Below are 18,920 nucleotides of genomic sequence, written 5' to 3'. Positions count from 1 at the left end.
GTCAGAAAAGAGATATAAATGGCCAGAAAACATTTGGAGGGAAAATATCCAACTTCACTGATAAAATTAGGATACCTATGAAATATCACTTGTTTAATTTCATCAAATTAACATTCAGTTTTGAAAATGACAGTATCCAGTGTCAGTAAGAATATAGTGAAAGCATAAAGTACTATAGGGTTTATGAAGAGCAATTGAGTATATACATATCAACAACCTTAAAAGCGTTCATACCTTTAGACCCTGTAATTCCACTTGTGGAAATTTACCTAAAGAAATAATCAGATACCTCCACAAATATTTATATATAAGAATGTGCATTGCAATTCTATTTATATAGTAAAAAATTAGAAACACCTTCAAATGTTTAGGTGTAAGTTTTAGGTATAAATTAAGGTAAATCTGTATTATGGAATTTTTATGTAGCTGTTAAAAATCATGTTTTTGAAGAATCCATAATGACACAATGTCATGAGGATGCAAAGCCAAACAGTCAAAATACTGTTCTCCTAATTTTAGAAGAGATTCATGTTATACATTTTACTTATGTAACATTATATATACATATATACACACACGCATAAACATATACACACATATAATGTTATTTATATAATTTATGCACAGAGAAAAGGCTGGCAGGAAACGTACCAAAATATACATCAAAATGTTAACTTTGGGGGAATGGGATTAGGAATAATTAAGAGTATTTTAATTTTCTTTTTATACCTTTTTTCAATTTTCCGTAGTAATTCTTTTCCTTTTAGAGTAAAACAATGCATAATTTTTAGAAGCCTGATCATATGAAAACTAATCAGATTATCAGATCAAATAGGATTGTATAATCTCATAATCTCATAAAGTCCTCTGATTGACATCCATTAGGAGTTGCAAATGCGAGGGCCATGGGCTTCAGCCAGACAACAGATGAAGCTGATTTGGTTGGTCTGCTCACATTTCATATATAATTTTGTCTTTCCTGCTTCTTTTGAAAAATATCAAAGAGATTTGCCAATACCGGGCCCACGTTCCCATTTGGCGAGTGTGGCCGGAGCTGAGAGGCAGCTGGCCCATTTGATTGCAGCACGCACAAGCTGTCCACAGCCCTCCCCCGTTCACTGGCCTCCACCATCCCTGTTGTCCACGCCTAGCCTGCTGACATAGGAAGTCCTCATGACCCCTGGTCGCCCTGCTCCTCTGCTTGGAGGTCAGGTTCACGGCTTAGTTACCTGCATGTTCCTAGTCCTCTTCTTAGGCTGCACTGCGTGCTTGTTAAATGAGTTTACAGGTGAGAAAAGGGATGCCCAGAAAAGAGCGGTGTGTTGTCCAAGGTGACCCAGTGACGTGGTGGCAGAGCCAGGACCAGAGTATATCTCTGAGCCCAGAAGAGAACATGGTGGCAGGCCATTCCTTCCGTGGAAAAGGATCTTTCCTGAGCTCCACTTTCTCCACCCAGGGTAAGGGGGGGATCAGCAGCAACTCTCAGGAGTTCTCTTGGGTAGATGTATCCATGTGTCGTGACCCACAGTAGTTTCAGTGACTGTAGGGCAGGAAGGAGGACTTTGCAGAATGCAAGGGTTTGGGAAGAAGGGGGAAGTATGGAAGGAACACTGGTCTACGCTTGACTCATTTGGGACTCATGAGCAAGCCATACTGCCTCCTTGCACTAATTTCCGTGCCATGAACCACCCACCTGCCCCCATGTCACTCAAGGGTCCTGAGAAGGGCTGGAAGTATTGTTAAGAAATGCAAACTTCTTGTCATCTTATCCTTGGCAGTCCAATCTGCTCCTCTCTTTTTCCTCTTCCAAGTGTAAACTCATGGCCTAGACATGACCTGGGGTTTTGCCTTAATTCGAAGCGCATTGGACTTCCTCAAAATGAACATTATTTATAAAACTTCTGAAATACTTGTTTCAGTGATAAACTGCAGGATGAGAATAAGCATCTGATTAAAGGGAAAAAAAAAGAAAATTCTTTTGGCTAGAAAATTATTACATCATCAGAGAAGGCTTCTTTTTGACTTGTGCCTTAATTTCTCTAATAAGCCTGGCATTGTGCTAAGCACTGTGGGAGAACCAAAGGTGAACAGAATTTGGCTCCATATCACATGGAGAGTAATGATCATCTAATATTCCACGCACTCCCCAACATTTCCCAGCCCCTGGCAGCCAATCAGGGCCAGCAACTAGTTCAAACCAGTCAAGTCCATAACACTTAATTGGCTTTTGGAGACCCTCCAGCACTCACTTCCCCTGTGGTGTTGATCAGCAATGTTTCAGATGATGAAGCCTCTTCATCCTGGCTTCCTGAGTCACCACGTGGAGCAGAATGCCCTGCTGACCAGGACTGGCCATTTGCTTTGTTATACCTCTGAGATTTGGGTGTGAATTTGTTTCTGCAGCATAACCTAGCCTAGGCTGACTAATACAGTCCCTACTCTCAGTAATAAGAGCTACCATTTACTGAATGCCTACTGTATGCCCAAGAACTTAACTTGTTTCATTTCATTTAATCCTCACTGCAGCCCTGTGAGAGCTATTATCATCTCCATTTCTCAGACGAGGAGCAGTTCAGAGAGTCTTGCCCAGTGTCATGCAGCTAGTAAGTTGCAGAATCAGGATTCAACCTCAGGTCTGTCTGACTTCAAGGTTGCTGTTTCCTCCTAAACTAGTTTCAAGTTCAAGAGACCTTAGACAAGAAAATGTATTCTGCAGGCGAAGGTTGGAGGCTAGGGGAGTGGGACGAAGGGGAGGTCCTTAGTTTCCGATGAGGAGGAACATCGAGGTTCAAGATCCTCAATCAGAACGCTGGTGTTTTAGAGACAGAAATGCCATTTTAAACATTGCTTATGTGTTGCATGTGTAGATGACGTTAATATCTGTCAGACACATCCCTGCTGTTTGCTCCCACCAGCAGGAAGAATTCCTAATATAAGCTGTTTGCTGTTTCACAAGTATTTTAACCCAGAAACAAGGCCAAAGTTGTAAAAACATTAGAACAGGAAGGGACCTCCTGTGAGAGGCCCTCACTTTTTGGGTGGAGGAGGGTGAAGCCCAGAGATGGGAAGTCTCCCGTTTCAGATCACACGGTGCGTTCCCAGCAGCCCTCTCAGCTGTACCTCAAACACTGAGCGTTGGCAGGAGCCCACGGAAGAAAATGCTTGTCTGCTCTGTAAGATCCTAATGCTTCCTGAAGGCAGGAGTGGCATAGGACTTATCCACTTGTCCCTGTCCCTTCATGCACACATTTGCCAAAATCTAAGTATTCTCACATCAGTTATCTCTTCTGACCTTCACAGGAACCCTCTGAGTGAGCGAAGCAGGTCTTGTCCGCGTTGTACCGATGAGGAAGTCTCAGCGAGGTGGAGTGAATTGTCCAAGGTCACACAGCTCTGTGTAACTGCAACCCAGATCTCTTTACTCTCAGATAAACCTGTGATCCTTCCAAATCCAGGAGACAAGTTCCTGTCATAGACCAGCCCAGTGGTGACGGGCATGGCTCTGCATTCATAACCCAGCCATTTGATCCTTCTGTGACTCAGTTTCTTCATCTGTAAAATTAGGAAGGTAATAGTACCTCAAGAAGAATTAAGTAAGCTAATACGTACGATGGTCTTAGAATAGTTCTGGGGACACAGTGCTCGGTCAGCATCAGCCAGGACCCTAATGAGATTCCGGGCAGAGGTGGATGGATCGTTTGGCACTTCTCAGGGACCTTAGTGGTCCATGATGTGTAACAGTTTGTTGTTTTGCTGAGACAGAAGTTAATGACTCACATGGAATGGTATTATGATGATAATTTAAACACACACCACTTTGTGAAAAATGGCCACTAAAGGAGTGAGAATGGTGCAAATCCAGGTAGCTGGATGAGAGTCGGGCAGGAAGCCTGTGCCTCTAGGATGTGTGTAGAGAGAAAGGAGTCTCTCTGGTGCCTTATGGGGAGACTTTGGGAAACTCTTACGGATGTTGGTAGAAGGGTATCATCCAGGTGGTATTTAGCCAGGGGCCCAGGAACACCCACTTGTGCCCTGCAAGTCCCAAGAGGGAATATAAGTGCCCAGAGGACACTGAGCAGAGGGTCTTTCTGCAACGGTGGCTCCAGCAACCCACCAGGACCCCAAATGAGCATGACTGGACCAGACTGGAAGGCCTCTGCCCACTTCCCTGGTCCTCACTTGGACCTGAACTCTTCCCACCCCAATAGTGAGAAGAGACCCGGCCATCACATGCTGCGCCAAGGCCAAGCTGACCCAGGCTGGTTACCTCAGGCCTCCTGAGGGCAGGGCAGTGGGCCAACCACATGGAAGAAAGAGCTAGTCTTGAAATTTGTTGGTTTGGTAGGAGTTGTCCAAGCACAAATGCAAATAGATACATAGTGTACCCGTATGGGTTGGGATAAAATGGGCCAGGCCCCAAATCTGGGGTCTTTATGGGGTCTTTTATGAAAGACACTTGTGTTTTCTAGAGGAGAGAGAGAATGATGTATTGTTAAGGGTGATGTGGTGCAGTTAGGGAATCTGGAACCTGAAGGCAAGCAGACCTATGTTCAAATCGCAACCTTGGCGGTTTCTAGTTGTATGCATTTGGACAAGTGTTCTCATTTCTCCAAGCCTCCATGTATCAACTCTAAAATAGGAATGATAAGTCCTACCTGCTTGTTATAAGGATTAGAGATGACGTAGGTACTTGTGAAATGGTGGCTGTCATGTTGGGGCTCCTGGTCTGTACCAGGCTGTATGCCAGATGCTTGCCTACTCTTCATCTCAGTGTTCTGCAAATTTCACAACCTTGGCCTTCCTCGTACACTAACCGCACTATTGTTTACTTACTTTCTAAGTCAATTCACTTTTTTTGCCAGTATATAACATTTTTTATTTTAGAAAATTAGGTGGCAAACATTTTGTACTCATAAGCTGCATGATGGAATTCTCCAGTAATATATTTTTTAATTTTGTTGAAGTATAGTTGATTTACAATGTTGTGTTAATTTCTGCTGTACAGCGAAGTGACTCAGTTATACATATATGCATTCTTTTTCATATTCTTTTCCATTGTGGTGTATCACAGGATATTGAATGTAGTTCCCGGTGCTATAGCAGTAAGAGCTTGCTGTTCATCCTCAACTCACTTTTTAATTTAAGCCTCATCCTGAGCAATAGTAGCCATGAAATTATGGGCTTGATGTGCTTTTTTTTCTCATATGCCTTAAAATATATGCATAACCATTAAAACAATAATTTTCTTTGTGTGAGACAAAAAAGAAAAGAATCACTGTGCCTTCCAACATTTATCTGCACAGCACACTTTGGGACACCCCAGATGTCCATGTGTAATCCTCAAGATGTCCTGTCAAGAGAAGTACCCCCTGTTTGAGATAAAGAAATGGATTTCCCGATTAACCAGACATCAACTTGGTAGCTTTCAGAGGTCAGTTTGACATTTCTTCAAGGCATTTTCTTCTTAAGAGGGATCTTTCAGATCCTGAATCTCCTTGCCTGTCACCAAAAAGAGCAAAACACTGTAGCGAGTGGTTCCTGGACCCTGCAGATTCCTGCAAGGTGGTTGTTCTTTTTGAAAAGATTCACATTCATCTCCGTCCCTTGTAAATCAAACCCAAACCTCCAGTGTGAGGGGAAACCATAAACAGCTTTGAACGGAGCTGGCTGGACAGGCCTGGAGGTGACCTTCGAAGCTGGGGACATATTTAGGCATATCTGCCATGTGGTCCCTCGACAACCTGCCCCACACCCTCCCACTCCTGGGTTGGCTGGAAATCCTGTCCACCTCAGTGCAGTGGGTGGGAATGACCTCTTGTGTCTCTGCCGGAGCTCAGGAATCTGCATGTATTCTTCAGAACCTAGCGACTTTACCATGGCATTGCCTCAAATTATGGGGTGTCTGGAGACTAATCCTGGGGCGCTGCTACAGCGTGTGTGGTGCTCTCGCACTTTTGAAATCCTCAGTGCAAGTGTGCTGCTGAGTTCGCTAGGACTCTCTGGGTGGCAAGGAACAGAAACCGCCTCAATCAAGGAACTCCTCATAAGGATACAGAGGCATCCCAAGGAAATCAGGGCAGGGTGGCAGAGGAGCCTCAGGAAGGGCTGGAACCATGAGCCGAAATGCAGCAGAAGCCCCCTCTCCTTCCCTGCAAGCCCTCTCTCTCCCAGTTACTTCCTGGGTGTCTGATTCACTCCTGTGTGTCTGAACAGACGGACTGTCCTGCTTCCAGCATCCATGGGGCAGAAAGTGGCCATCCATAGCTTTAGAGTCTTGTGCCACCCAGAGAGAGACTGAAATGCTGTCTCCGTCAGGCCTGATCCCTCCCGTACTCCCAGGGAAGGAACTACACCCTCTGGCCCCTCCAGCCCATCCTCCTCCCTACAGCCAGAGTGATGTTTTCAAAATGCAAATCTGATTATATTCTTCCTTCCCAGTAAGACACTTCAGGGGCCCCTCGCACTCTTAGGATGAACGCGAAACTCTTCATGGAGTCCTGCGTGACTCTCCAGCCTCATCCTTCACTCCCTCTGCCCAGCCTCACTGGGATCCCCTCGATCCTCAGCCAGGCCTTTGCTGTGCTGTTCTCTCCTCTCCCTGCCTCCAGCCTCCCCGACCAGGTCATGCTCCCTATTACAGACACTCATGACTTTTGTCACAGATGCACGTTTACATTTCACAGATGCACGTATTATGAGTCTTTGATTTTTACGTGTCTACCCCCATTAAGCTGCTCACTCCTCCGGGATGGAGACATGTCTGTTTACTCCCCTAGTGTACAGGCAGTGCACCTCAGAAACAGCAGCGCTGATGCTTCAGCCTAATCGCCTCATCTCCCCGAGCCTTTCAGAGTATCTGAACTTCAAACCCGTGTAGTACGTTTGAGATGCTGCCCTTTTGGAAACTGCATATGATGCTGTCATAGGGAATTATATTCCAAATCACAAGGAGCCATTCAGCTACTCAAAGTGTGGTCCACGGACCAGCGGCATCGGCATCACTGGGGAGCTGGTTAAAAATGCAGAATCTCAGGCTCGACCCCAGCCCTACTCATTGGGAATCTGTATTTTCACAAGTAGTGATTCATGTGCAATTGAAGTTTGAGAAGCACTGGGTTAGGACACACTTTTATACGTTCCTATAACCTCCCTTGATTTCTTTCCATTTCTCACTGCTTCTTTAGTGTTGGGCTTCTCTTGTACACTGTGAGCTTCCTGAAGGCTGGGACCCTGGAAGACCTCAGGGCCAGGTACATGGTCTGGCGTATACAGGCAAAGATATTTTTCCCTAAAATTATCCCCCAGGAAAGGTCCACACAAGGCCTTTCATATTATAGGATGCTCTATAAATTATTTTGTTTTGAACAAAAAGTATTGTCTGGGAAAGGCACATTATCTGAAAATGACCTCAGTGCTAGTTTGGATGTTCTAGCGGTCACGCAATGGTTGCCATAAAAAATAGGTAAAGAAATGCGACCCGATTTAGTTGTCATTTCTGTTCCGTGTGACTTCACAGCTGTAACTGCTGTGTATCGCTGTACGCGTGCCCTTTGAAGATCATCTTTAGAAGTGTGTGCTTATGCTGTGGGGTCACAACCTGCATCCACAGAATTAATTTAGAAAAACAAGACTGCTCACTGAAGGCTGCCCTCCTATCTGCACAGTCTCTAACACCACAGCGTTACCTCTTAGGGACAGAGCTAGGAGGACCACGTTTGGAGGTTGTGACTGGGAAGCCCTTGCTCTGCCTTTACAAACTGGTGATTGCAGGCGAGTTTTCAAATTCAGCCTTCGTTCTGTGCCTGGAAAATGGGGATGCTGCTCTCTGAGTCCACTTGTCTTTCGGTATCATTTATTCCAGCGTGTAGCTGAAGCGTCAGTCGTCCAGCTACACCCCAGGACCCTCGGTCACTACCCTCCTTCACTACCCATAGCCTCTTATATCTAAAGCACGGGAGCAAAGCTGTAGGTCATAAGAGCTGCAGTTGGTCCTCTGTGCCCTCACACCTCCTGTTCCTGCACACCCTCCACCTTGCACACCCTCCACCTTGCACGCCCACAGTGCTTGCTCACTGCTCTCTCCACAAAGTCCGCCCCAAACCAGCTTCCATTCCCCACCCTCACTTTCCGATTCCCCACGCTCCAGACATTTCTCTCTCCGATCTAATTCCCGTTTTGTCAGGGCCCTGCTGCCAGAATTTTATTTAATGAAGGAACTGGATGACAAAAGTATATGAATGACTTGAAGGCCCATCTCTTATTATAATAGCAGTTGCTGCTCTGTACTGGACACCTGGTTTTGCCTGGCTTCTGGGTTGGATGTGCAGGTGGCTGGCAGTGCTGTTCTCTGGGGTGGAGAAGAGGAAAGTGGGGCTTCCTACCAAGATGGCTGATTGAGCTTTCAAGGGAGATGCCACCCCTGGGCCCACCCCTAATGGGTGTGGAGCCCAAGGCAGGAAAGAGTACAAATGGTCTAGGAGTGGCTGCAGTCATGGGTTTTGGGGGCGTGGGGTGGGAATTGAGGTTGTGTGGAGCCAAATTGTAAGGGGTCTTTCATGTCAAAGACAGAGTTTGTCCTGTGGGACATGGTGAGTCAGGAGTGAAACAGGATGCTGGAATGATCTGATGGCATCTTAGGACAGTCCCTCTCATAACAACATCGAGAAAGGATCAGAAAGGGCAAGACTGGAGGAGGGCAGCCCAGTTGGGAGGGGGTCATAGCATTCCTGCCACCTGAACCAAGGCAGTGACATGAAATGAAGGGGGATTAACATGTAAGAACTTTCCAAGGCAGAAGCGGGATGGTGAGGAAAGAGGATGACTGAGGATGACTTCCTGCTTTACAGGTGTGTGGCTGGTATGGTCATAGGTGCCCCAGGAAGAGGCTGGGAAATGCCAGGCGTGAGGTGCCACTCCAAGAGGAGTAGTCCAGGAGGTGTTTGGGTATGTGGGCCTGGGCTTGGCAGATCTGGGCAGGTTTGGGGGTTGAGGCAGGGTTACAGAAGGCTAGAGCTGCTGTCCAGATGAGAGATGATGGTGGCCCGGCCCAGAAGCAGTGGCAAAATGATCTAGAAGAATGGATAGAATTGAGAAGCATTTAGGAGGTAAAATGGGCAGCACTTAGAGGTGGTTGGGATGTGGAAGATGAGATGGGGGTAAAAATCAAAGTTGACTCCCTGTGTTCCAGATGCCACAGCATCTGAGAGGAGGGCAGTGCAGTCCATGGGATAAGAAGCAGTTTTGGGGGAGAGATGATGGCTTAGTTTGCAATGTCCCCAAAGCAGACCTCGAAGCAAGGATTTGGATGTAAGGAGTTTATTAGGGAGGGGAGTGGGAAAGGAGGATACTGAGGAAAAGTGTTAATGCACAGATTACTGCTGTGGGCAACGGAGCCTCAGCCCTCCTGGGGACCTGCTGAGACCCTGTGGGCCACGCCTGAAGCTGGTTGAGCATCACTCCTGGGGGGCTGGTTAACTCTCCAGCACTTGCAGCCTGCTGCGCAGCGGGGGGTGGGGAGAGAACGTCCTCAGGAGGAGAGCCCCTGTCAGAATACACAGCTGTCTCAGAGGAGACCAAGGAGTCCGCTAGGTTTGCGACAGGTGATGAGACAGCTCGGGTGGGTTGAGTCCCAGGCATCTGAGACTTCCAGCTCGAGATGTCCCCAGGCAGATGGTGGTGACACTGTAGTAGCCACCAAGGAGCCCTGGATGCTGTGCCCTGGAAGGATGGGTGTTCATGCTTGTTGAGGGCCCTTGAATGTCCATGGTCTGCTCAGACCTGCCATGCACACTCATCTCCCCTCCCTGGGCTGGCTGCAGAGCCCATGCTTCAGCCCTCAGTTCCCTTCCCGAAGAATAGGCCTCGGCTGTTTCTGCACCTCTGCTCTCCCTCCTTCTGTATCGAGAGCACCACTTGTCAACAGTTCCAAGAAATGGGGCTCATTTAGCAAAGAGGAAGCTGGGGGCCTGGGAGAAGATAGGTCCATTCGAGGACAATCTGCAGATCGAAAGACAAGAGTGCCGGGTTGGGGTGGGGAGCGCATGACATTGGCAACGCTAAGTGGGTTTCCAGGAGTCGGAGGAGAGGCTCGTGCAGAGAGGAGCGCGAGTGAATGAGCGAAGGACGAGGAGTTGGTGCCAGGCCCCTGTCCCCGCTGCATCCTCAGCCACAGACCAGGCAGGCTGTTGAATGGGTCTGCATTTCTGTTTCTTTATATTTGCAGTGGGATAACATGCCTAGGCCAGCACAACCTTACAGAAATATACGCGAGCCACAAATGTAATTGTAAATATCTAGTAGCCACATTTTAAAAAGTAAAGAGAAGCAAGTGCCATTCATTTCCCTAATATATTTTATCTTCAGTATATCCCAAATATTATCATTTCAGCATGTAATCAACATAAACAACTTGGAATGAGATATTTTTCATGGAGGTGGTTGGAGGGACTCATTCTTCAGACTGTAGTGTGTACTTTACACTTACAGCAGATCTCAGTTCAGACCCACCACATTCAAGAACTCACCAGTCACATGTGGCTGGTGGCGCAAGCCCAGGCTGCCTGCCCTGGAGAGCCACAGGGGGGAGTTCAGCCCCCACCCACCTCTACTGGTCAGATCTTCATTGTAGGGTCCAAGCCTCAGAGTAAGATAATTACAGTACTGGAGAATTTACACTGGTGTGAGCTTTATAGGCAAGGTCTTATTTGAGCCTCACACCCACCCTGTGAGATATGTACTGTTATCCCTATTCTACAGGTGAAACAGTTCAGGCACTGAAAGTTTCAGCAGCTCGCCTATAGTCCTGTTCCCTATTAGTGGTGACTCCAGGATTCCAGTGCAGATCTCTTTGACTCAGGTCTTGTGTTCATCCATGAAACATACTGCCAGCCCCAGGAGACACACATTCTTATTCACCTCAGGGCGTTTGCATGTGCTTTTCCCTCTGCCTTCAGTGCCCCCTGCCTGGCTAACTCCCACTTTTCCTTCAGGTCATGGTTTGGACTATGCCTCCTCCAGGAAGCCTTCCCCACATACATCCTCCCTATCTTGGGCAGGGTGAGCCACCTCCCCAGTATCCCTGGTATCCCTGTTCCCCTGCCATAGCACTCATCATGCCATGTTGTAATTGCCTGTTTACCTGTCTGTTCCCCTCCTAGGGAGAGGACTGTGTCTGTCTGGCCCATCACAATCCTCCCAGCATAGCACAGAGCCTGGCACATGGGAGGGACCCAGGCATATTTGTCACATGCTGTTATGGATCCAAGATGCTGCCTGGCTGAAGACATACAAAATTGACCACCACTGTTGGTTCTGTTACAGATGTTCCCCAGATAAGGAACCTTAGAAACAGTCACTGTGGTTGATATGTGTAATAGTCACAATTGGCAGCCATTCCCCTGTTTCCTGGCAAAGAGAACCCTCATTTTGTTTGGGTAACTACCCCTCAGGGAAGGTGATCCTGTTTTTAGCTCAGCCAATCCTGGGAAATCTACCCCCATTGCTGGTGATTCACTCAGTAGTGTACTTAAGACGTGAGGAAAGTTAGTGGGGCTGGGATCTGGGTGTTTCTAGAAAAGATCTCCTTGATCTTAGGGAAGAAACTCAAAGAGCAGGATGTTGTCATGTCTGGGTGTGACCTCCAGGCCTGGGCAGCCATCTTGTGACCAAGAGGTGATCTGCTCTAAGGACATTCCTGACAGACATGGAGGATGGCAGAGCCAAAAGGTGGAAAAAGAGTCCTTGATGACGTCCTTGAGGAGCTGAATTAACCAACCCTGGAGCTGCCCTAACTTGGGATTTCTCGTTAGAGGGAGGATACATTTCCTTATTACTACAGCCAAGTGAGTTGGGGTTTTCTATTCCTTTTAGCCTAAATCATCCTAACAATTACACTGTGGTGGAGAGATAGTACAGTCTGAGACCTGGTGGAGAACAGAGCAGGGATGTGGGCTCCAGCTCTGGCATTGATGGCCTGGGACCTCTTTGTGCAAAGCTCGGATGCCACTTCTCCACAAAGCCTTCCCAGAGGCCCACCAGGAGGTGGGTCCTCCCTCCTCTGGGTTCATCTGTCTGTGTGTCTCCATGACCCCTGCTTGTGTCTTCTCTCCCTGCGGCTCATGGGCTCTCCGAGAGCGGGGCTTGTGCGTTTGTCATTTCTGTATCCCCATGGTTGTACCTTGCACATAGTAGGTGCTTGAAAAATCATTGGGCATTAAGTGGAAGGATGAGTAAATTAATATTAACATTGCTACTTCCTAATTCATAAGAGAGAAGATATTTCCCCTAAGCATTCTGTCTGGCTGACAGATGAGTAATCGTTTCCTGGCTCTGAGGCTCAGCTGCTTCATCTGTAAAATGGGAAAGTTGGACTAGATCTTCAGCTCAAAGAGACTCCATGACTTGATAGCATTATACAGTAAATGACTGCTATGTGCCAGGCTGTGCGATACAGGGAATTAGACACATTTTTGTCTGTCGAGATGCTCAGGGTCTAGGGTGGAGGTTCTTTACCTTTAAGGGGGGAACAGACCCCCTTTGGTGGCCTCTTCCCAGAAAACTGCTCCTGCCCTCAAAATTCTGTGGATAGTTGTAGGGGATCCATTCAACTAGAAAAAGGCATGCCGAGGGCCCACCCTTGCCTTCCAGCCCTGTCTGAGCTGGAACAGGGGAAACAAAGGAAGAATACCATCCTTCCAGAGAGGCCCTCTGGGCAGAAGGGGAGGCAGCGTCTCCACTTCCAGAGGTGCTGACAGAGGCAAGCCCTGGTGACTCCAGGAGAGGGACTGGAGCTGCCTGGGAATTCAGGGGAAGGCCCTGCTGCTGGTGTAGGAGTTCGACAGGTGCCCAGAGGGAGGAAGGCACACACCCCAAGGTGGGGAAGGCACCGCGTATTATGGAATGTGAGTAATTGTGCCCCAGAACAAAGCAGGACAGGAGACTGGAGAGGTGGGCAGGGGAGGTGGTGGAGGGCAGGGAAGGGTGGAATTCCACATGGGAGAGGAGCCCAGAGGAGGGGGCTGGATACAGGGTGCTCTGGGATGTGCCAAGGGTGGAAAGCAGGGTGGGAAATCTCTACAGATGTTTGTAAGGACCTAACATCAGACGCGGGCTTCCAGAAACCAGACTGAAAAATCAACGCGACCTCGGGCTCTGTCGGTCAAGGGTCGTTGAGAGGGAACTGCCCCCCTGAGAGGGAACCACCCGGGGAAGAAAGCTCTCCTATCCAGGCTTTGTCCTGAGCCCGCTGAGCTGCCCACAGGTAGCTTGCCCAGCTTGGAAAAATAAAAGCAGAAACCTTCTCGCTTTGTGTGGTCACGTGGCGGCTCTTAACGCGGGCCTCCCCTATCCAGCTTCCAGGGGCTGTTGTTAACATTTCAGGAAGTTAAAGGAAATCATTTACCTGCTGCCGAGGCCTCCAATTTTGCCGGAATTGCCTCGGCATGGCGTCTCTGCACGGCGCCCTCACACTGGGTCGGTGCCGGGCGGATGGAACAGGATGCCTTGGAGTAATTCAAAGCTGGGAAAGTGGAGTCTCCCTTAATACATTTAGTTTTGTGGTGGATGAAATTATTTCATGCAGGAAAGATTAAAAGAAGCCTTTGTTTGGCAACCAATTAGCTAGATCATTTCTAGGGTTCCTTCCAGTTTTTAGCATCCCGACCCTTTGCGGTGTTGGACCCCGGGCTCCCCGCCCACCTCCATCCAGGGCCAGGCTGGTCTTTGAGCTAGTTACACTCCTGCTTCTGCCTCTTCCTTAATCAAACGGAATGGGGAGATGGGGAGGTGGTCTGTCGAGGACCTGTTGACCTCGATGTGCCAAAAATCATGTAATCATTTCACTGTACCATGGGGGGGGGTCATGATTCCCATTTGACAGATGCATTCACTGAGGCTCAGTGAGATGTGCACATTCATCCATTAGACAAATATGAATTAAGGACCTGGTATGTGATGAGTCCTGAGCTGGAAGCTGGAGATACAACAGAGAACAGAATAAAAGTGTTCCGTACACTCCTGGAGCTTACTGTCTAGGAGGGGAGAGAGGGCCCTGATGAAATCACCCCACAGATAAATGGTGTTAGGAGAAGCTAGTCTGGGCTAGGGAGAGCTTCCTGAAGGAGGTGATGTTTGAGCCAAGATTGGAAGCATGAGTAGGTATTAACCAGGCAGAGGGATGGGCCAGGTGATCCAAGCAGAGGGAACAGCACTTACAGAGCCCTTGAGACAAGAAGGAGCTTAGAGTTTCCCAAGGACTAAGAGGTGTGTGTGGCGAGGGGGTGATGTAAGGTGCCGCTCAGTGAGTCATTGAAGAGGTAGGCGGGGATCAGCTCCAGACAACCTCGTGGGCCTTGAGTGCATAGAGAGGACACAGAGAAAGAGAACCCACTGTGTGCCAGGCTGTCATATGTGTGATCTCATCTGCTCCCCCAAGCCACCCATCCCATTTCCACATGGGAGAATTGAGGCTCAGAGAGGGCAGGTGACTGCGGGTCACACCGCTAGTCAGAGGCAGAGCCAGCCTTCCCTGATCCACAGCCCGGGCCCTCCTCAGCTCCCCAGCTCAGGCCTGGACCCACCAGCAGCCAGCCCTCCCTCGCAGTACCTCAACCCTCCTTTTCCAGGTGTGAGATTTCCTGCAGGGAGAGCCCAGCCGGGCTCTGCTCGGCCCCGGCTTTTGGCTTCTGGTCTGTCTCTGTGGCATCCTTGCTTGGAATAAGAGAAAGAAACTTGGTGTCTCGTAATTGTATTCCATTAAGCCTAATTAAGATGCAAATTTGTACAGTTAATGAAGAAGGCAATTTGGAGGCAATTTCACCGGTGACACGGGACTCTTGTCGGTGCCTCTCTGCTTGGTAGGTAGGTCTGAGGATAGGGGAAGTGTATGTGCTACCACCCACCAAGCTGCATCTGGCTGGGCTCCAGGGGTAAATTTTTCCTGCTGGAGCAAGATAACCCACCTCAGGAAGAACACATTGTGCAGAAACTGCTCGGATCACGTGACCCCTGATGTAGGGAGCACAAAGTTCCGGGCTCCTGCCACCTTCCTCCCCTCTGGGCCCCATGACCCCCACCTGCAGGCTCTGCCCTGCCCTGGCCTCTTGATGTGGGCAAGGAGGGGTTGAGGCAGTTCTCTGGAACCAGACCACCTGGGTTCAAATCCCAGCTCTACCACTCATTGGCTGTGTGTCTTTGGGCAAGTTTCTTAACCTCTCTGGGCTTCAGTTTCCTCCTCCATGAAATGAGACACTGATAGCATCACCTGATAAGGCTGCTGTGACGATGAAATGAGATAGTGCATGGAAAGCACTTGGCAAGCACCTGGCCCATGAATGTTGGACGTTTTCATTAGCTCTGCCAGTTCCGCAGATTCCGTATGGGTAGTTCTACCCCCAAACCCTAGGCTAATAGAGTTCTTTTTTACTGCTGTCAGAGGCCCACTGTCTTAGAGTTAGACTTTCTTCAGGTCCTGGATGCCCCGTCCTTGTGGTCCATCTGGCTGTAAAGCTGGGGTACACCCAGTACCTGCCCTTTTGCATGGATGGCCACCTGTTGGTTGGCTGTTTTCCCATTTTAGATGTCAGAATTGGCCTGTTAACCTGGACTTACCCCTGGCATCCGACCCCACTCCCTCCCACCACCACCTCTATGGTCCCTCTACCTGTGGCCAGATGTATTTATTTATAAATAAATTATTCAACTGACATCATCATTATTAGAGCTGATATTTTTGGAGTGTTCCCTGTGTCGAGCTCTTTACCTTTAATTATGTTATTGCACCATCACCACAATTTACAAGGTGTAGAAACTGAGGCTCAGCGAGTGACTTGCCCAGGGTCACACAGCTGGTATAGGGTAGAACTGGAGCTCAAACCATTTCTGTCTGACTCCTAACCTCATTTGTAAGTCCTCTAGTCAAGCTGCTCTTCAATTCCCAAGTGCCTGCTGTGTGCCAGGCCCTGTGCCCTGCGCCCGAGGCGGAGAGGCAGCTGTGTTTATCCTCAAGGAGCACAAAGACTTGAAGGAGGGGACAGACAGTGACAGAGCAGGGTGGAAGTGTGGTGGTGGAGGGAACTCGGGAGTGGCGTGTGCGGGAGCCTGGAGAGGACCTTAGTCTTCCTAGGGAGGAGTCAAGGAAAGAAGGGATCTCAGAGGAGAGAACAGTTGGCCTGAGAGTTGAAGAAGAGTGGAAGTCTCTGGAGGTTTGCAGTGGAAAGGGCGTGACTGGAGGAAGGCTCGGCAGGCGCAGTGGCACTGAGGCGTGAGGTACTGGGGTGCGTTGAAGTTTAGGGGCCGGGGATCGCCAGTGGGCAGGGAGCAGCAGTGGGAGGGTGAGGCAGGAAGGGTGGGTAGAGGCCACGTCATGCTGAGCGTCAAAGGCCAGGCTAAGTCAGAACTGACTAGAGGTAGGGAGTGGTGGCCTGGAGTCTGAGCTTCTCCACTTGCCTGCTGTGTGACCTTGGACAAGACCCTTTACCTCTCTGAGCCTTGGTTTCTTCATCTATAAAATGGAGGAGGAATAATCAAAAGGCCTCTCTCCTAGGGTAGTTGTGAGGAGATGCACAAAAACAGAGCACAGTTTCTACGGAGTGAACTGTTAAGCAGCACAAACTGCTTCCTCTTGCTGGCCAGGGTGAGGGGTCGGGGGAGTGCATCAGGAGCCCCTGCATGAGAGCTGGGGGCTATGAAGAAAAATCAAGCAGGCTAAGAGATTAGATATGACAAGAGAGAGGGCTTAGGGAGGAGAATTATTTAGACCAAATGGACAAGGAATGTGGCATCTGAGCAGAGATCTGAACGAGGTGGAGTGCACCATGGGAAGGTTTTAATTAGCAATTTTGCGCCCAAAGCAGGCAGCTAACAGGGCCCTCAAGCCAGCGTTGTCAAGTTATGAGGAAAGGGTGCAGCCAGGCACTATATGTGGGCTCCTACTCCAGTGAATTACAACTGTAGATGCCCAGCTCTTTTATTTCCAGCTGTTACGGGAGTACCTATTGTCAACATGTAAATTTGACAAATTGAGACATGAAACAGTATTTCATAATCACAAGTAGGCCTTTTTTTGTTATCTTTCATGATCACAGCTGGGTCTGGCACCCTCTCCAGTTATGGCTACATCCAGGGCAGCTGCAAACCGCAGGGCTTGGGCTTTGCCAGGTAGGACCAGAGAGCAAACCCTGGGCAGCTCAAGTTAGGATGATACATGCAGAGGATTTAGATGAACACTGACAGAGACTAGGATTTCAAGATCCTCTTCTGTTCTCATTTGCCCGGGAGGGTTCACAACCCCACCTGGCGCCTAAGTGTGCTTCTCATGGTCTGAGAAAGGACTGGGGGCCTCTTTGTCCTGTAGGCTTAGATGCAGAAAGGTTGGGCTCTTGGCCAATCTCTGTTGTTTGGGACAGTGTTTCTTAGACCACCGACAACAGAATTATCTGGGACTCCTTATTAAAAATGCAGCTTCCAGGCCTTGTCCCCGACCTCCTGAGTGCAGGTCCCTGGAATCTGCGTTTATTAACAAGCTCCCCAGTGGTTCTCATGCACTGCAAAGTTGGGGGACGGTGGACGGGTCAGGGCACCCATCAGAAGAATATTTGTAATTGGGACTGTCCTGGGACTGCCAGGGCACGCGCTTGCTGTCCTGCTGGCAGGTGGCACTTCCCAGCCAGGTTGGTGGTGGGGTGGGGCGGGGGGAGGGAGGCTGGCCACATCCCACGGTATGTATTTTACATGTTTTTGCCTCGGAGAGAACTGCGGCAGGAATAAAGGCAGGAATTTCAGAAGTTGGTGTCTGTCATGCTGTGAGGCAGTGTGTGTGAGAAGGCTCTACCATACTTCGAATGAGAAGAAAAAAAGAACTTGATATATATATTCTGGAGGCAAATGTGTCACTTTCAAATGGACTCTTTCCAGCCTGGACACAATTTTTATTTCTCTCTGGTGAGTCATTGTAGAAGTTGCCTTTTTCTCGCTGCCTCTTAGGAACAAAGGACACATTTCAGGGAGAGGCTGAAACCTCCCAGGGACAGGACTGGGAAATTTACCCTTCACCAAGTCCAGTTAGAGGATCCAGTGAGGCCATCAGAGAGCCTCACCCAGTCCTGTGCTGCGGAGGAGCCACAGAGACTCCTGACAACCGAGGGGGTGGTCGTGCTCCCCTTAATAATCAGCCATCCTTTTTAGCTCAGATCTTGCCCTCTCTTGTCTTGTTTTCAGACTGTCTGGCTGCCATCCTGCTGGTTTTAATGAGAAAACATTCCCAGGTACCTTCTGACATTCATTCATGCATCCATCAGTTGCGTAGCATAGTAATTAGAGCACGGGTTCTGGGAGCCATCCTCCAGTGGCTTTCCATCTCACTCAAAGTCAGAGCTAAAGTCCCTCCCACATCTGCAAGGCCCTCTGTGATCTAATCCCTGTCACCTCTCTAACTTCATCTCCCTCTCACTCAGCCCTAGCCATACTAACTTCCTTGCTGTTTATTGAACACATCAAGGATGTATCCACCCCAGGACCTTTGCACAGGCTGTTTCCTCCTCCTGTGATGCTCTTTACCCCAGATCTCTGCAAGACTCATTCCCTCACTTCCTTTAGGTCTCTGCTTAGAAGTCACCACATTACCCTGACCATCCTAAATAAAATAGCACTCACCCCAAATGTCACTAACCCCCCGTTTTCCTCAGAGCATTTATCAACACCTCACATAGTATTTATTTACTTGTTTTTTTTTTTTTTTTTAATGATCTGTCTCTCCCCATCAGAATGATAGCTCCTTGTGGATGGGAACTCTGACTTGGTTACTGCTGTTTTCCCAACATCTGGAATATGTCAAGTGCATTTTAAGCCCTTAATAAGTAAGGATCAGTTGCTTGAATGAATGAATGCCTGGCTCTCTTCCTTGCTAGCTGTGTGACCTGGAGCTC

The 18,920-nt window shown here is 48.7% G+C and overlaps 1 protein-coding gene across 5 annotated transcripts in view; it reads left to right on the top strand.

The window, feature by feature from the left end:
• HRH1 (histamine receptor H1) overlaps positions 1-18,920 on the top strand; it is an 84,102-nt gene that overhangs the window by 33,369 nt on the left and 31,813 nt on the right. For 2 of the 5 annotated variants that reach the window (XM_057554305.1, XM_057554304.1), the window contains exon 1: positions 11,684-11,840. The exons of 2 other annotated variants lie outside the window; for them this stretch is intronic. The gene's annotated coding sequence lies outside the window, so the exon portion shown is untranslated. Of the gene's footprint in view, positions 1-3,300; positions 3,569-11,683; positions 11,841-18,920 lie in introns of those variants that run through there. One more of the 5 variants, XM_057554303.1, reaches the window with a different exon arrangement.

Source organism: Balaenoptera acutorostrata, chromosome 10 (genome assembly GCF_949987535.1).
Source record: "Balaenoptera acutorostrata chromosome 10, mBalAcu1.1, whole genome shotgun sequence".
Taxonomy (NCBI): domain Eukaryota; kingdom Metazoa; phylum Chordata; class Mammalia; order Artiodactyla; family Balaenopteridae; genus Balaenoptera; species Balaenoptera acutorostrata.
This window is presented reverse-complemented; position numbering and strand designations above follow the sequence as displayed.